This window comes from Tachypleus tridentatus, chromosome 1 (genome assembly GCF_004210375.1).
Source record: "Tachypleus tridentatus isolate NWPU-2018 chromosome 1, ASM421037v1, whole genome shotgun sequence".
In the NCBI taxonomy this organism is placed as follows: domain Eukaryota; kingdom Metazoa; phylum Arthropoda; class Merostomata; order Xiphosura; family Limulidae; genus Tachypleus; species Tachypleus tridentatus.
In genome coordinates, this window is record NC_134825.1 from 39,539,451 (window position 1) to 39,557,982 (window position 18,532).

General features: G+C 31.7%; 1 long non-coding RNA gene across 1 annotated transcript; it reads right to left on the bottom strand.

Annotated features, from left to right (window-relative positions):
* Window positions 1-14,429: 14,429 nt before the first annotated feature.
* Window positions 14,430-18,205, bottom strand: LOC143247058 (uncharacterized). The gene is made up of 2 exons (XR_013026349.1): window positions 17,762-18,205; window positions 14,430-14,628 (listed from the first exon to the last, which is right to left on the bottom strand). It is a non-coding gene; the product is annotated as an uncharacterized LOC143247058 (long non-coding RNA).
* Between the last annotated feature and the right edge of the window lie 327 nt (window positions 18,206-18,532).

The window sequence follows — 18,532 nt, forward strand, 5'->3', positions numbered from 1 at the left end:
AAAATATTTAATTTATTATTAATAATAAAGGACTAAATTTAAACCAAATAAATAAGTGAGTTTTTAAACTCAAGATATCACCTGACCTACCATTCGAGATAAAAATTGTTTACTTTCATATACAATGTGAAACTGTACAACTATACCCTCCACAGGCAGAACAGGTGTTATCTCAAGAGAATTACACGGAACAAAGTAGCTAAAGAAAGCAGCTTAACGAACTTTGTGAGCTTATGTTACACAAAAACTGCACATGTAAAAAAAATTAAAATAAAGTACACTCGATTACATTTGCTCGGGATTCAACAAACAAATAATTCACTTTTTGGTAAAAAACGAAGTCTGATAATGAATAACAGAGCTGCGGCAATAATTGTAAACATCTTAATGAATGTTTCGGAATTATAGTAAATTCATCTTCAGCTTATCTGTGATAATGACGAAGGAAACAGTTTTTGGTTAATTATGTAATAGTGCAATATATAGTTTGTAACTGTTGTGTAACTTTGTGCTTAATTCAAACAAACAGTTTTTATTGAGCTGGGATTTTCTCTTAAAATCCATAAATTAGTAATAAACATTTTTCTAAGGAAATTACGTTTGAGTCCATTTGCGCTGAAAACCAGCATATGTTTCAAGGAGCACATTTTTAAAAGGCTAAATGTCTTGCCTATGTATGTGGCTTTACAGATACCACGTGTAAGTTATATACGATCCTTGAACGTAAAAATGAAGGTAAAATCTCTTTAGTTCTGAAAAGTCACTGATAGGAAATGACGACTTGAAGACAGTAAAGAGTTTAATCTGGCTGTAGAAGAACCTGAGCAGCTTTTTGAGTTGGGATTTAGCAATAAAACTTTGCAAGTTAGGACAAAATATACCCATTTTTTCGTAAAGTGTTTTGGAAAAAAATGTTATTTCGTTATACATGGAGAGGTAATCCGAGCAGACCAAGTAGGTCCTGTGAAGAGGGGTTAAGTCTAAGTTTAGTTCAAACGATTTGATAGTTTTGTTTGTTTTTTGCCCAAGCTAGTAAAAGTTTTCTTTCTGTTTTCTAACATGGACGTCAAGAAAATAAAATTTGTATTGCTTTCCAATTTCACGGGTAAATTTTGTATAAGGGTGTTGAGAGTTTAAATGGTTAAAGAATTATTGCTGATAAATCAATAATCAAAAATAACCATTAACCAATCATTTTAATCCTTCAGTCAATCGACTTTTGAGATGAAGTACAAACTGTGTTAAGTCTAAGTTAGACCTATGTTAAACAATGGAGGTTCACTTAGATGTGTAGTTTGCAACATTAATACGCGTTTTCTACATTTTTTTAAAATGTTGTTACACTTCAGGCATGTTATCAATCAACAATAGTTTTGAATCATAATGACCAAGCAGTAGTGAAACGTTTCTCAGTCTTCTTAAATACTTACATGCAACATCGATAACATAGCCGTCTAACAAAAATCACAGTAGATGACTTTAAATGAACAATGCCACTATTGGTTTGTTTTTGATCTGTTCAGAATTTTCCACAAAACTACACGAGGGCGATCTGTTCTCCTCTTACTAATGAAATACAAACTTCAGTTACAAGCTGATTTACCAAAAGAAACAATACACAGTAACAATAAAATCTGAACAATCAAATTCAGCTATAATAGAATAAATACATTAGAAAACCATTTAACAATAAACAAATAAAACATTAGAGATACCAACATTCGCGGACGAATGCAATATTTTTCCACCACGCAATCCCAACATATTCAATTTTGACACCATAAAAACAGTGAAAAACAGAAAACTGGCACACTAACTACATCACTGTTTGGGACCCTGTTGAACAACTGAGCATAATACAAAAATTCCAAAACTGTCTATATCTCTGTTTGACACATTTAAAGGGTATTTTTGTACTAAATACCTCGTACATTGCTGGAATTACAGCTAAGTAACTGAACAAAATTCCTCAAAATATGGGTTTATTTAACCTTTTGATCTCCCTGAAATGATCAAACGTGGGCACATCTCAAATTTTTGTACATGTGTGTATGGGACCTGTAAAATGTATCTTTGTACCAAATCCTATGTAAATTGGCCAAAATACAGCGGAGTAATTGTGAAAAACTCTAAAATTATGTTTTTGTGGCATCCTGAGCCTTTATAATTACTACAAATGGCAGTCCACCACTTTGTTTTGTCAATGTAAGACCTGTAAAAAAGCATTTTTGTACTAAATCCCTCATGAATTGGTCAAAATGTGGCCGAGTAATTGGCCCAAATCATACTTTGTTTTACTCCAGCTTATCAGAATGTGATTCAGATTGACTTAGTTATGTCACAGGCATACCTGTGACAGGTTTTTTGTAAGAAAACTTCATTAACACGTCTGAATTTTATCTCTACATTAGAACTTGAACTGTATAGTATAATTATATGCTTCGTAGATTCGGAATTATACACAACATTGATCAATCTCGCACATGTTAAGTTGATGGGCTACCACTTGCAAATTGAATTAAAAATAGGTGAAAAACTGAATAACGTAATTCAAAGTTAAATTACATAAGGTTACAATAGATAAAAGTATACTAAAAATGTGAAAGTTACTCTGGAATGAATGAATGTCGTCGGTGTTTGGGTAATAAAAGTTCATACCCTGGAGGGTCAGGTTCTCTATGACCTTTTCCTCCTCCCCGTACTTATATTCTTGGCTGATTGATATTATAACTGTGAATTGAATATTATTTGGTCCTTTTCAGGGCAATGTCCATGTATTTTGGCTCGTATACAGTTATTATTTTATCCTATTAGCAGAATGTCAAGTTTGCTGGTGGCATTTTTAAATACATAAATAAATAAACTATATATTTTTTATTATTATTATTTAAAGTTTATATTTTTTATTATTATTTAAAGTTTTTATATATTTTTTATTATTATTTAAAGTTTATATATATATATTTTTTTCGTTTTATTTATTTTTATATTTGAAATATAAGTTAACTGGGGAGGGATATTTAGGACTAGCTTCATCATGTATGAGGTACCTGTCTAGTTCGCATAGTAATTCGTTTTTCATCCAATTTTTATTAAAGTACATTATTGTAATATGTAGGAGTCTATCTGGTATGGTTGGTATGTTCGAGTATTTGTGAATGAATTGAGATGATATTATTCTTGGAAGGATGGTCCGTAATCTATGGAATTTCCCAAGAATTATCCTATCCAAGTTACTCTGGGATCTCACTAAACATACAAAGTTGTACTTGCCGCTTAGAAAAAGCTAAAGTTAATAATTCACTTGAGCGTCCTAGTGTGACTAAAAGGGGAACTATGAAAAACGGCATAAGTCAAAATTTTATTTTATATCTACAGGGGTTGAAAACAGAGGCGGAACTTTTGTTTATAAACGTGTGAGAACATTCTGTGAATCTAGGACATAAAAGAGAGTATTCTTTCAAAAATCCTTAAATATAAAGCACACTAATCTGTGTCTCTGTCTGTTTGTCCGTTATCTAACCATTTCTTGGTTGTTGTTGGGACAACCTAAAACAAACTTTATGTTAAGGGGTATGTTATCCAATCTTCACTATTGATATTATTGAGTACTTATTATCTATAACTTAAGTTGATATTATATATATTCATATTTTTAAATTATTTTAATTAAAGTTTTAATTTTCATACCAGCCGTCTTTAGAATATATTCATAGATGGCGTTACGTTTTCATACCAAACATTAAAAAAATATTTTTATAAGACAATATACACACTGTGAGAGAGGGCACACAAATGTCTTAAACATCTCCCTATGCAGAAATGGAATTTAAGAAGAAAGGTCACCACTAGTACAATAGTACATTAACTCAGATGAAATTTAGACTACAACAGCCCCTTTAATACTGATATTAAGAGCTGTTTCTTGAATTATACCCACTTCCTACTTTGACTCCCGATCTTACAATTTAATACATATATATTGAGTTCTTAAAACATATATAAAACTTTTCATGAAAAATTAATGAATACTGTAATAATATGTTATGTTATAAATAAATTGTGTGAAAGTCAGGGTTTCAGGGTTATTTATTATAGCATCCACCACTGGATTTTTATAAGGTCATAACCTGGAGACAGGGCAAATACCTAAGCTTGTTAAAATGTGAAGGAATAAAATTATGAAAGTACAAAAGATAAGTTTAGGAGCTCCTTGTAGAAAACATATTGTTCAATTTGTTTTACAAAGAAAACATTTGCATATATGTGACTGTTATGGATACAAGTAAAGAAACTTACTATTCTTTCCTTATCTTTGCAACGTCATACACATGGAATTATTTATACATAATCTTAACAAACTAGAACAAATACGTAAAGCACAATAATAGGATGAGTCAATACGTATATGCAACTAGAAACTCACATGAGTTAAGAACTTAAGGTATTGTTGAAACTGTTTAGTCCTAAGACTAAATAGTTACTAAGTTCTTACGCTCACAGGTATTGTAAATCTTCATGACACTAATATAATAGTTATTAAAGTAACATCGAATGTTTGTTTCAAACTTTGGTGACTTAGAAACGTGTTTACTTAGCTATGGTGTGAAAGAACATGAAGTACAATAATATCTTTTATCTCTCTTTAAATTGCATTTATTTATCTCATTTTGCTTTTCGTTTCTGTACAAAAAGTTGAGGTTTCGGTGACAATATGATCTTTGAATGTTTTAGTTGCACGTGCAATTATGCTTGTTTAATAAACTACTAGATATAATTAAACATCCATTTTTTTCTTAAATCTTGAGGAGATATAACGTTAAAACTTTGGTTAATACTTATAAATTACAGAGTATGAGAGCGAAAGTGCATAAATAAATTGTTACATTATATGTATTAAGGCAATTTTGCTAGGACATCAAAATAGTGATAATTTGACCAATGGTTACCTATCTTAGAAATTAAATGTGTATTTTTGGTTTTCAGAAGTTACCAACAATGTCAAAGCAGTAAAGTATTAAAAATGCAAGATAATTATGGTTAGAACAAAAACTTTCTTTCTATATCAATTTTTATTTTACAGTGTGTCTATTGGCTCTCACAAATACAATATTATTTAAACCAGATAGCAATATTTCAATTTTAAACGTGGTCTGTAAACCTATTTTAAAGAAATGTCTAGCTAGAACTGCATTTCTCTTATTATTGTTATTAAAAGTATTTCATTTACTTTTACACGACTATATATAATGTAAGAATCCCTACTTTTGAGATGATTTAGAAGGACATATTAAGGGCCTTACTTTGGCACCCGAGTTTGGTATTTATGCTGTCATGTTTACTGTAGAAGTAGCCGCAGAATCAGACAAATGTGAGAAACATTGGCATTGAGAAAAAGACAGAGAATGTGCAGGCAAGGACGCTAGTGGCGAGAAGAGAGAATTTTCAGCTGGACATCAACATCTCTCGAGCGCATAGATATTTGAAGCAGAAATCAAAGAGTTTGGAAGGTCAGAAAAAGATGACCTTTAAAAAATACCTCACGTCAGCCAAACCCAAGGTTCATTATGTATCAACGGTTTACAAACAGGCGTCTCCATATTCAAGATAAATGGTTCAATCATTTTTTGTAATCTCGCTATATATTTTGTTTCGAAGGGACGTTATGCTTTTATTATACAAAAACTTTTGGTGGAAAAAATAATCACTATCTAAAAATGCAAACCCTGCATTCGTATCTTCAGAAATTAAAAATTGGAAAATCGTTAGTAGAGAGGTTTGGAAAGCATACTGATTGTCAAGCATATAATAAGCGCTGAAAGCTCGTGTTCAGGGGGTAATATCAGAAGATACCCTGTTCTCTAGTGCTTTGCCGATATAGCAACAAAAAGCAAATTCTTTGCTATTAAGAAATTGTAAGCACAATGCATGGAGTGTTCGACCCAGCAAGAGTTAGCTCTTAGAGGTCAAAGGTAATAAACGCTCAGTAACATCAATAAGGGTAGTGGAGGAGGTTGTGAACATATCCGTTTTTCTGAACTATCATTCCACAAAGCTTGGTTGAGTTTGGCGTATAGATTAAGATGTTGTTTGATAACGCACAAGCATAGACATTTTTGGGCTTTATGCATTGGTAGAAAAATGTCTTAATTGCGAGGCAAGAACAAAAACTAGGCTAGATGATACTGTTGTCTTAAAAATAAACAAAAATAAGAATACAATTTTTTAAATACGTTTAATTTAGATCATGCAGTGAGTTTATGATCAGTTTAAAAAGTTATCTTTAATTCAATATTTTCTGCCAGTAGTAGATGGCTACAGTAGTTTTTCTGTGATGTAACCTCTTTGGACCTATTGACCTTGTGGAGGATCCAAGATCAGGAATGGTTTTATATAGTTTTATTACGTAACCTCCGAGCAGTAGTCTCAACGTTTTCTAGATACATCTGCAGACACCTTTTGGTCAAAAGTCCAAAATAGACATGTAGACCATTAAAATGGTTGCAACGGCTCCTTTATAATAATTTCTTACTCGAAAACATTTTAGAAGCAAGGTGATAAGATTGCACTTTGGTTAAAGACAAATTTTCAGTACTAACAATCTCATATTTAACATTTTGTCAAAAGTCCAGAATGGATATGTAAACTATTTAAATGATTGTAACTGCTCTTTTTCAACCATTACTTACTCAAAAACACTTAATAAGCAGAGTGAACAAATGCACTTTTATTTAAAACGTATTTTCTGTGCTAACAACCTCATTCTGCTAACAAGAAATGTATCCCAGTCTTTACTTCTGATTGTTAGAATACTATAACATGTACGTTATCTCTTCCTCAGTGCTTTTCTTCAGTTGCAAGTTAAGTACTAGCTAGGTGTGTCTTACTAAGTTTCAATACGGGAATGTTACTTTCATCTTTGACAATACACTCACAGTCTGTATTTTCCTGCGTCTTAACTGAACCTTGTATTGGAACATTTTTTTAAACATTCAGCAAACAGTGTACTTGTAAGATATTTCTACCTCTACGACATCATGACCAAATAAAACTCTAGGTACATCAAGTTTACATTTGACATAATGTCAAAGCCATTGTCTATGAACTTCATATACCTAATAATTTTACACACTCAATAATATTTTAATTTGATAAAATTGTAATATTTTGCAATACTCTTACAAAAGAACACTAGCTAAAAGTGTTTTCTCAAAATTATAACATGAGTCTGTCGTATACCTTTAATGAAAATGCACTATCTGGTGAATATTTCAATTGAATAAAACATAATCACTAAATAAAATAACCCAAAGTTAAGTTAAGATAATATCATTTTAAACAAATAAAATGCCCCAGATCTGTGAAATTCAAGTCCTTACTTGGGTTTCACTTACGAACTAATTTTACTCAGAAATGGCTCTAACTATAAAGGAATCAACACTTTATTAACCATGATTCACACTTAAAATGAAACCAATACTAAAACTCGTTTGCATACAGCAGATATAAACTGTGAAACACTGGAGAGCTTTATGGCACTGAATCTACACAAAATACGTGTAAATAGATTAACTTAACCTTGTTCAAGGAATCCTTAACGTTGTACAGTAGCTTTAGAAGGTTTCCTTCAATAAAATTACAGAAGGACTACAAATCTTCACGAGCATTGAACTCTGTTGTAAGACCCTTAAGAGCTTTTACTGCCTTAAACAAAAGAAAATATCACCAGAACACTGAGATACTATCCACACTTAATATGTATTCTTGCAAGTCTATAGACTATCCTAATATGCCGACAAACTCACGAGTTTTTACTTTGTTAAACAGTGATTAGTTCTTGTTATATCAGCTAGTCAATTGGCAGTAAAGGTCAAATGTTTGCATTCAACAACATTATCTGATAAAATTAACACAGATCATTAATTAAAAATAATATTGTTTGTTCTGTACGAAAACCAGACAAGTAGACTTTTAATTCTTATTCAGCGTACTTTATCCCTTATGAAAATTGAAAGTTAATTACTTGGTCGAGTATTGTTTCGTGGAATTGTGAAAAATAAGATGATTTCGAAAATTTCATCACTTGATTAAAAGGGGTGGAAAACATGATACATCCCCATACTACGTTATGAAAACAAAAGGACAGCGTGAGTACTTGCTTTCTGAATGTTGGGTGGTCATGTTTCACTGAACTCAATAATTCATTAACTGGCTTTATTCCCTCAAGATATCTTCTTGTCAACCAACTCATCTGAGTACTTTTGTATTTCTCTTTAAATTTAGTATTTATTTCGTAATAGGAAGTCTCAAAAATAACATCCTGGTCATGGGACCAAACACCTGTCCTTTCTGTCTACTCTGTGGTATTTTGAGATAAAACTGATTTCTGCTAAGAATAAATAAGATATGTCAGTATTTAATGGGAAGCTTTGCAAGGTATGTTGCGAAGCAGTTCTGTATTGCACTAAAACTAATTGAGCTTGTGTTAAGAAATAAAATATGCCCGACACAATTGTGTAAGATACAATGAAATAATCTCCATTTAAACACAAAACAACAATGTGTGTATTTTATCATTGGATGGTAGATGATTGCATTTATTAGAACATAGATTGAACAGACTTGCGTTTCTTCTTCAAAGTTTATTTCACACTGACTAATTTGTTCAAAATCATGTTTCAAACTTAATAAATTTCACGTTACTCGGTAGCTTCAGGCTTACCCATAAGAATAATGATACCCACGTGACTGGTATGGTCATTAGAAAATAAATTATGTTGTAACCTAAAGGTATCACTTGATATATCATTAGAGAAGCTGCTGTGTACTTCCATCTACGAAGTGTTACTGTACAATTATATCACCCGTAAGCGGATCAGGTGTTGTCTTAAGGAATGACAGCAAACGAAGGAGTATAGAACAAAAGAAACATAATGACCCTATCGATCATACGTTGTGTGAGAACTACACATATGAATTGTTTTTCGAAAAATTCCCATGGTTATTCTATAACTTTCGATTCTCAGCTAGAAATAACATGGTCCAGTTCATTTTTAATTGAAAGAATTGTTTCTGATACAAAAATAATAAAAAATTATCATCAGTCAATCATTTTGCTCTTTTAATAGATCAACATTTGAGATGAGATAATAAACAGGTACAATGGTCTTTACAGACAGAAAATCCTGTACTATCATGCTCTGGTGGTACAATTCCACGTCTTGGGGAAGGAAAAAGGTACCAGGAACATATAAGGTGGGAAAAAACGGTAGGGTAAGCTCCTCTGATAAAACCCTAAGAGCCCATGGAACTGTAGTGAAAGATTACCAAAGGATAATAATATAATACAGTAAAGCTCCCACTGAACCAGAACCTGTTAACACCGTGTTACGTCTGTTCGTTTGAGATCTTTATTGAACTGCAATTGACTGACTATTTCATCAGAGCAGGCAACAATCTCTTCCACTAGAAGCCAGGTGATACAATAACAATAATGCAGCCTTACTTATCTTTCAGTCAGAGATAATCAATAGTGACATAGGTAATGCGCATGCTCTGTGAAAGAATATCATTTTGGTTTGCATATAATATTTTATATTTACAAAGATTTACTTTCTCATTAGAAGCTGCAAAACTATAAATACACCATTTTTTTGTTCTTTAATCGTGTTTGCTGTTTAACAAAGAATGTTTCACATTAGATGTATTTTTTTTACTGAACTCACTGAAAGTTGGAGAAATAAGATACATTTATGTGAAATACCTACTGGTCAAGTTATTTACTCTGAGTTTCACACCCGATTGTTTTCAGAGAAATAAATACACTTGAGAACATCAGAGATATATGATTGTGTGTAATTTTTCCTTAATTTTAAAATATTATTAATTATAGTTAATTGTTTACAATGGTTTTATCAAGTACTATTAAAACAAAGAATTAGAAGTTAAGTTTATTTTTATATTTTATTTGTAACATAAAATATTTATAACTGAGTTCATGTTAATAATTAATGTTGTAGGTTATGTTTCTAATTATTTTGCATTGCTATTTGGCCAAAGAGGTTTAACCTCACGTCGCGAGCGTATGGATTAACCTTTTTAATCATGTTTCTAAATTTTTAGAACAGTTTAAACAGAATAAAAAAATAAAGTCAGACTAGAGCAGATGTGTTATTGAGACAGTGAGTTATTAAATTAAAAAGTATTAGTGCACTATTAGTTTGTTACTCTCAGCCAGTCCAGTCATGTAAATGTTGAGTTGATATTTGTGTACAAGAGATATGGAATTACTAAATAAGTGTAAACTTTATATGTTGCTTGTTTGTGGTGATAAGCTTATCGTAAAGTCATTGACATTGGAAGACTAGGGAAGCAATCTGCTATAGTTATCATAAAATTGAACGGACTTTGCATTCAATAATCCAAAGTAACTCGTCAAATACTAAAAACGATCACAATACATAGTTATGTACAATTCTTACAGTATGAATATCCTTTAACATTCAATTCTCGACTCATTGGCATTTACTGTAAATGCCTTGTATCAAAAACACTATAACATTTGTTCTGCAGATCATATATTTGGCGTTTGAATCAACATGGCACAAGCTCGAATTAAAAACACAACACAATAATTTAGGAATATTGAAACAGAATGCACGTGGGTTTGTTGATACGTAATATTGTCCATGAACTTTACATAATGTACATTCAAATAAATATATGTGGTATTCTTAGGTTAAACTGATTTCTTCAAAAATTATTAAATAGGTCTGTTTTATAATGCAAAAATTGTAAGGATGGATTACGAAATATGCCTGAGATGAAATAAAATAACTGAGTTCAAGCAAATATATAAACAGACTGGGAACATTTTTAATACAAAATTAGTGCAGTTATTTATCAAATAAATGGACAAACACAATGTGGGGGATTATGTGATGTCATGAATGTGAAATGATGAACAGATGTTTTCTCTCAGGATGTTTGTCCATCAGCTAACTCATTTGATGTCCTTTAAACTGTGCGAATCTATTGTTTCTTAATTATACATATGCATGCCAATTTCGGATTTAGCCATAGACGCCACTAATACCAACTTGTATTCAACATAGAAAAGTCTGTAATCTCAAGATATTATCTACTTATCCAATAAAATATTCTATTGTTGTTGACCTTGAACAATTTGTAGTATTACAGCAACATCCTGCAGGTATCACAGATATAATATTTAAAGAATAACAAAGAAACAAATGCTATTAAAGAAAAGTCAAGGTTTGCTAGACCTTAAGCTGCGCATAAACTACATAGATTTAGAATAAAAAAAGTCTAAAATTTATATCTGATTTCTCACTTCTAGATGTTCATCGAAGTGACTAGATTTTTGTGACGTTATCTAGAATATTCTCGATATTTTAGCACTTGAAATTCACGTGATGGATCCTGCAGTTGACACCTAAATCAAAGCATTGAGAATAAAGCGCAGAACAATGTAGGTGCTCAAGTTTTCTGTGTGCGTCACATGTTCTTTAGGACCATACAGCTAAAAGAGTCGTGAGCCCACAAAAACATGATGCATAAATAGTTGTGAAAAATATGTTTAAAAGTTAATTTTCCCTTTCGTAGTTCTTGACTAAGCTTAGTGATTGTTTATATCCTTATTATCAGAGTTGGAAGCAGCAGATTGTATAAGTAACTAGTGACTGTAATAACATGAGATTTTTCAATAATTAGATATTATAATGCATTAGATTCTTAAAGGTAGTAATAATGCTTGGTAGGTTTAGGCAAAAGGAAAAATATCTGAACAATGTGTCAAATATGATTTTTTAAAAATAGCTGACAAAAACAATTTCAAAAAATATCTCACATAGAAATCTTAAGGATACTAAAATCTAGTTTGTTTGTTTTTAAATATCATTGAGTTAACTGCGTAAATGTGCACTGTACAATCATATTAATTGTTTTGTTCTTGGGTTTCAGCCAGTTCTGGAAAAAGTCAGTCATTAATGGATATATATATACTCTTGCCAATTGTCTATGTGTCTCAAGAAACTCTTACATTGATGGAATAATTCACACTTTTTAGGATTAAGATTAAATACCTCTTTTCTGAACAATTCCAGAACATTTCTTAGCCCATTATAAACAGTATCAAAGATTTTCCTATGTGTGATCATGTCATCCACCTTTCTGACTTCTTAGATTCAACAAGTTCTCTATTCAATAAGCCAAAATATCCCACATTTACAGAGATAAGTTTTAACGAGACTTTTATGTCGAATGATTTTTGAAAATTCAAATACACTAAATCCATTTTCATATCCTCATCCACGAAAATTGTAGCTCGTTCAAGAAATATAAAAAAATTAGTAAGAAAAGATTTTCTTTTAGTGAAACCGTGCTGACTGTCACAAAAAAATTAAATTTCGTTAAATAACTTTCCAAAACATATTTTATCAAGCTTTCAAAAAATCTTTTCCACCATTTATATAGGGCTGAAAGGCCTATAATTACTGGGACATTTTCTATCACTTCCCTTTGAAGTAAAGTTAGTCAATTTCTTATTTTTCTGGTTCATAATAGCAGAAAGTTGTTCAAATATAAAATCCTTATCCTGTTTCGAAAAATTTAAGTAAATATTATCTGTCCCAAGAGTTTTATCATCTCTTATTTTTTCCGATTTTTTAAAAATATGATCAGAATTAATGTGACCAACTTGTTCAATCTTGGTTCAATTTAACAATTGTTCAGGATAAGGAATTATGTGTAACTCTTCATTCATAAAAATTGAAGCCAAAGTAGAATTTAATAATCCATCTAGCTTATAATTGTCATATATTATCAGGGTTTGCCATGGCCAGGTGGGTTAAGGCGTTCAACTCGTAATCTGATGATCGCGGGTTCGAATCCCGTCGTACCCAAACATAACCTTTCAGCTACGAGGACGTTATAATGCAATGGTCAATCCCACTATTCGTTGGTAAAAAGTAGCCCAACAACTGCCGGTGAGTAGCGATGACTAGCTACCTTCTTACACTGCTAAATTAAGGACAGCTAGCGCACATAGCCATCGAGTAGCCTCGCGCGAAATTCCAAAACAAATCATATATCCATCCAGTGTCTTCCCCCGACGGCTCTAATCCAATCGTTTTTCTTGCATTTAATAAAATTCTTACTATTAATTTTTATATTTTCGGTCAACATTTTTAATATTATATTTGTTTGCTTTCATTATTTCCCTTGTTCTTCTTAGATCCTCTAAATATCCCACCATTGCAATATCAGTTTAAACTTCTTATATTTATACATTTTTTTATAGTTTTATCTTTTATATTCTTTGTGAGCGAATGTTTTTAACTTGCAACCACACTTTTTTTTTATAATTGGTAAACCTACCTTGAATATTTAAGAATATATTTTAAGTTGTTTTCTGAATTTAATTAATATCTCCAACTAGCTTATGTACCCAATCCACAGTAGATAAGACCTATTTCATCTCGTCAGAATTTGATTTTTTGAAAGTTGGAACCAAAATCCCATTAATCTTTACCTCCAAATGTCAACAACGACAATTTAATTCCTAAATCGTCGCTCTGTGAGCTACTGATGCTCCTCTGGTTTCGTCATTTATGTCACAAACCTTGAATCTTCAGCTTAACAGTCCAAGTATTCTAACCACTGGGCCACGCCCGATTCTATATGTAGAGAAACTTACTGAAGAAAGCAGAAGCTCTACTAAATACATTTATAAAAAGATTTTAATAAACAGGAACTCTATCGTTATTGAGTTATATTCAAATAGAAAATGTTCATTATTGTCTAACTGTTAAAAACAAAAGCACATGCGGAGACTGAAAACTATTTGTATATTTTCATTAGCTAGTTTAATGTTGTAACTTAAATAATGTAGAACTTATTCAACTGTAATAGAATGAAACTTTATAATAACTTATTCTATGGGATTAAAATAAAAAGAAGACAGATGAAAAGTTACGTCTGATATTTCATATCAGACTAGACATTGATCATCATAGAGAGAACTGTACGTGCATAGACACTTAAAATAAAGTGTAAACTTTAGAAAGAGAAAATTAATGTTCAAAATTAAAATAAGGAGAAAAAAATCAGAAAATTAACTCTGATTACCAATTCACATATAAAGAGTGCATACTGTCTGCAATTTAAATATCAATCAAAGAAAACACCTTTTGAAAACAACAACAATTTAAATCCTACTGTAGAAGAGGTGTATTCACTATATATTGAATTAATACTTCCACGTAATCTGTATTTTTGTTATGTTTTTTATCAGTTATCTTTTAAAATGAAATGGTCAGACATTTATTTATCTCAAATCAATATAGTTGTACACGTGTATCATGTTTTGCTATCTATTGGTACATAAATAAGACAATGCTATTCAATCGACAAAAAAATTGTTTATTTCATAATTTTCGTGTATGGCTATGCAAAGGCTATTTTCACATATTCGTCCACACTTTTCAACTTACAGACTGGACGGAAGGTAGCTTTTAATCTTTCCAGCGAATTTTTGGGCAATGGGACACGAACCATGAATATTTGATTCCACATTCTGGGCAGTGTAGCTAATAGAACGTGTTAGCCCTATAAAAATACGTATTAATTTTTCACGTAAAGAAAAACTATCAAAAACAGTGATATTGAGACAAAAATGAATTAAAAATATATAAAGTTTTATCATAATTGCTACTCAAATTTTTCAAACGCACACATGCGTAAACTAACAACAATAACAAAATGGATATGCATAGTCAACATGATAAACGTGGCAAGAATATTTATATTGATAAATAGACATAATTGTTAGCTATAAGTTAACCTGATGGATTGTTATAAATCAATGGTGAATTTTGTCAAGGCCCATAAAACAGAGGCTGTGTTCGTTCTCAACTTCCTTGTGTTACTATTATCCTAGTCAGTGGTTTTCGTGTATTTTTTGTTTCAATCATAATACACTAGTGACCTTCTATTCTCTACAGCCAGCTTTCTGGAGACAGACCTTTCACTCAGATATTAATTGTTAATGCGTTTTGCATTACAAAGTTTTCTGATTCTTCTAAGTAAGGGTGTATAGCTTGATAAAGTCCTTGAGATTACTTAGAAAGTAAGGGTGTATGGCTTGATAAAGTCCTTGAGATTACTTAGACAGTAAGGGTTTATAACTTGATAAAGTCCTTGAGATTACTTAGAAAGTAAGGGTTTATAGCTTGATAAAGTCCTTGAGATTACTTAGAAAGTAAGGGTTTATAGCTTGATAAAGTCCTTGAGATTACTTAGAAAGTAAGGGTTTATAGCTTGATAAAGTCCTTGAGATTACTTAGAAAGTAAGGGTTTGTAGCTTGATAAAGTCCTTGAGATTACTTTGATATTAATCACTATACTTTTTCTTACTGGTCCATTCACTGTTTCAATAGTTTTTCATGTTGTATGCTAACAAGTTAACTATGGTAGGACCTAAACATCTAAGATCAGTAGTTATATAGCTGCTAGTGGACATTGTCTTCTATATAACTTTAATCTTATTTACTTCCTTGCATGCGTGGAAATGTACTTCAGGCTTTGCATAAGATAATCATTTCATATATACTTAGAACCATTGATACAAACTCAAGTTCGGTGGTAGACAAAACATTACATCCACAGAAAGTGTGGCTTTTCTTCCTCACAAAATATTTGGGGACAACCAGTAGATTTTACCTATGTTTCATGGTGCGCCTCTTATATCAGGTACAAGAGATGCACATCCTAGTCGAGCCTGTCTGACAAAGTTTGTCAGTTTGAATGGCTTAATTTCCTAGTCTGTTAGACTTGGTATGATATACAAAAACGTTTGGGTCTTCAAAATCGCCAACATCTGGTATAATGTAGCAAACAGCTAATAGTTGGAGTTCATTTCCTGGTCAGAGTGAATTTCTTGGGGTTCATTGAATCATTTTATGAACTATTTGTTGAAAACACATGTTTTCATTTCAGCTGCAATGTAACAGTAACACAGTGATATGTCTGTGGACTTAAAATACTAGAAACCGGGTTTCGATACCTATGGTGGGCAGAACACAGATAGTCCATTGTCTATCTTTGTGCTTAACTCAAACAAAAAAAGCCACGTATTATTTTTGCTAAAGTAATAAAGTAATCAGTAATATTCAATATACGTCAAATATTACATTTTGTTTCTAGTACAATTAAAACTACGTTCAGGATTACCTTTATGGTGGTGAGTTAACTTACATTTTTTATTACCATCAGGACATGTGTATTACTGTAGAAACAATTTACATGCTCACAGTAGTCCAAGACATCCTTTGGTTTTCGGGTATCATGGATAATTCACAGGGTTTCACAGCATATAGATTTGAAGACTATACTCTATTTTTAATTACTGTCTTATCACTGCACTATGAGTCTATTCCAAAACTAGCTATTCAACTGACTATATTCAGGTCAAATGTTACATTGCCATTTTCATTATTGTTTTGACCAGAATTTTCCTTCATCTTGCTCTGTAGTATATATACACCAACTGTAGATCTTTATTTCTTTTTCCTCTCAGTTCTTTCTAGTGCATTACTTATTAATTGTTCGGCATTTTTGTGGGATGAACTGATTTTATTTGTTACCTCTGCAACAGTTTGCTGCTTTATTGAGCTAAATTAGAACCTACAAGAAATGGACACGCTTTCACTGGTTGTGGGAATAATCTTTCATTGTTTCAATGATATTTATTAAGCTAATATTCAGCGATACAAATGCATCACAGAACGGTAATCTAGTGTTTAATTATATAATTATAATTTGCTAGTACCTTTCTGGTGATGCAATAATCATGTTCCATTCTATTCAGCATTCAGTTGGTATATGCAATCATGCTTTTGACTTTGTTCTGTAGTTGTTAAAACTCTGCACTCAGAACCAGGTAAATATTATCAGTGTGAAGATACATTGGAAGTCCTGTTATAGATTTAGATTAAAAGTGTGTATATGAGAGCACATTTTAGCAACAGGAAAGTCTGTTTACAGTTATCGATGATCTTGAAGTGCATATTTGTCTTCTTTAGCTCTGATAATGGTATGATGATATTGGAAAAGTTAGCTATAAATAAGTTAGGGTAAAAGGCTAAGCTAAAAAAGACTGAGATTGCCTTTTAAGCTCAAGATTAGTTCCATGCTTTATCTTGGAAAGGCCTACTGATACTCTATTTCACTCTTCAATGTTCCCATTTTATTTTTACTTCTAACAACAAATATTTTCTAGTTTTAATCTCGTACCAGTACTCCTCACATGTTTGAAGACATGAAACAACTTTTAAGTAAGGGCCTGAAAAGTCTTGTAGAATACTAAAATGTTGTCGACATATTAATAATGCCTTCACTGTATAATGCTAGATCCAACAGACACGGAAAAAATAGTTAACACATTTCACAATCTAATAAAAGCTTCGTCTGAAACTCACCTGTATAAATCTTCTCAAATGTTGAAACTGGTCTCTGACTAATTTTTATCATTTGAAGTAAGAGTAGCTAAATTTTAAAATCCAGCGAGCTGAACAATTGCGCTCTTTCAAATTCACCTACTAATGTAAGGGAATGTTAATCTACTCATGTTACTACAATGAACTTCTAAAGCCGATGTATTTTTACTCTTCTTTTTTGTGGCTTTGCTAAAAGAAAAAACACACTCCTTTTTTATCTATTAGTACTAGCAACAATCACAAACCTTTTGAAGATCATAAGATGCTTTATCTCAGTATAAAGCCAGTTTTGTTTCCCTTCCATCAACCACCAAGACTGTTAAGTGGGATATGCATTTCTAATGTTTTTAAAGGCTTTACTTCAGCCACCCGTTAGGCCCCAGGGAGACAAATCTTATATTGGACAACAGTTTCTCCAGATTCTAAGTTTGTCCACAGTCCAGAGATGTCTGACTGTCATTCAGTAACAGAAGTAAAGTAAATAGTTAATTCTACTGACATCGGACATTCGCTATAGTTATTAGTTTTTGCAGTCACCAATGACACAATCTTTTTAGAATATTTCAACTGTACTTCTTAGTATATACGAACATGACTTCCCAGTAGTTACACGGCTTGCAGATTTAGCTTCTACTGTTGCTCTTACTACAGCTCAATATATTGTGTTTGTGGTATTAAACTACCACATAGTTCATACTTCCTCAGTACATAGTTCACGCTAGAAATCTGGAACACATTAAATCTACTCAAGGTCATATACTAACTTCAGCCTTATATTATTTTTATAGCGCGATCTGATTATGGAAGCTATCTACGATTTCATGGGGTAGTATGTTATATTTGTCCTTAAGTATAGCTACTTCCAGATTCTTGTGATGAGTTTCTCTTCGTCAGATATAGAGAGAAGGTAGACTGAATGCAGTTTTAGTGTTTCCAGACAATTATGTTTTGTATATGAAGAATTAAAACATACTGTAAAGATCTGTTTATCTTCAGTATCTAGTGAATGTTTATGG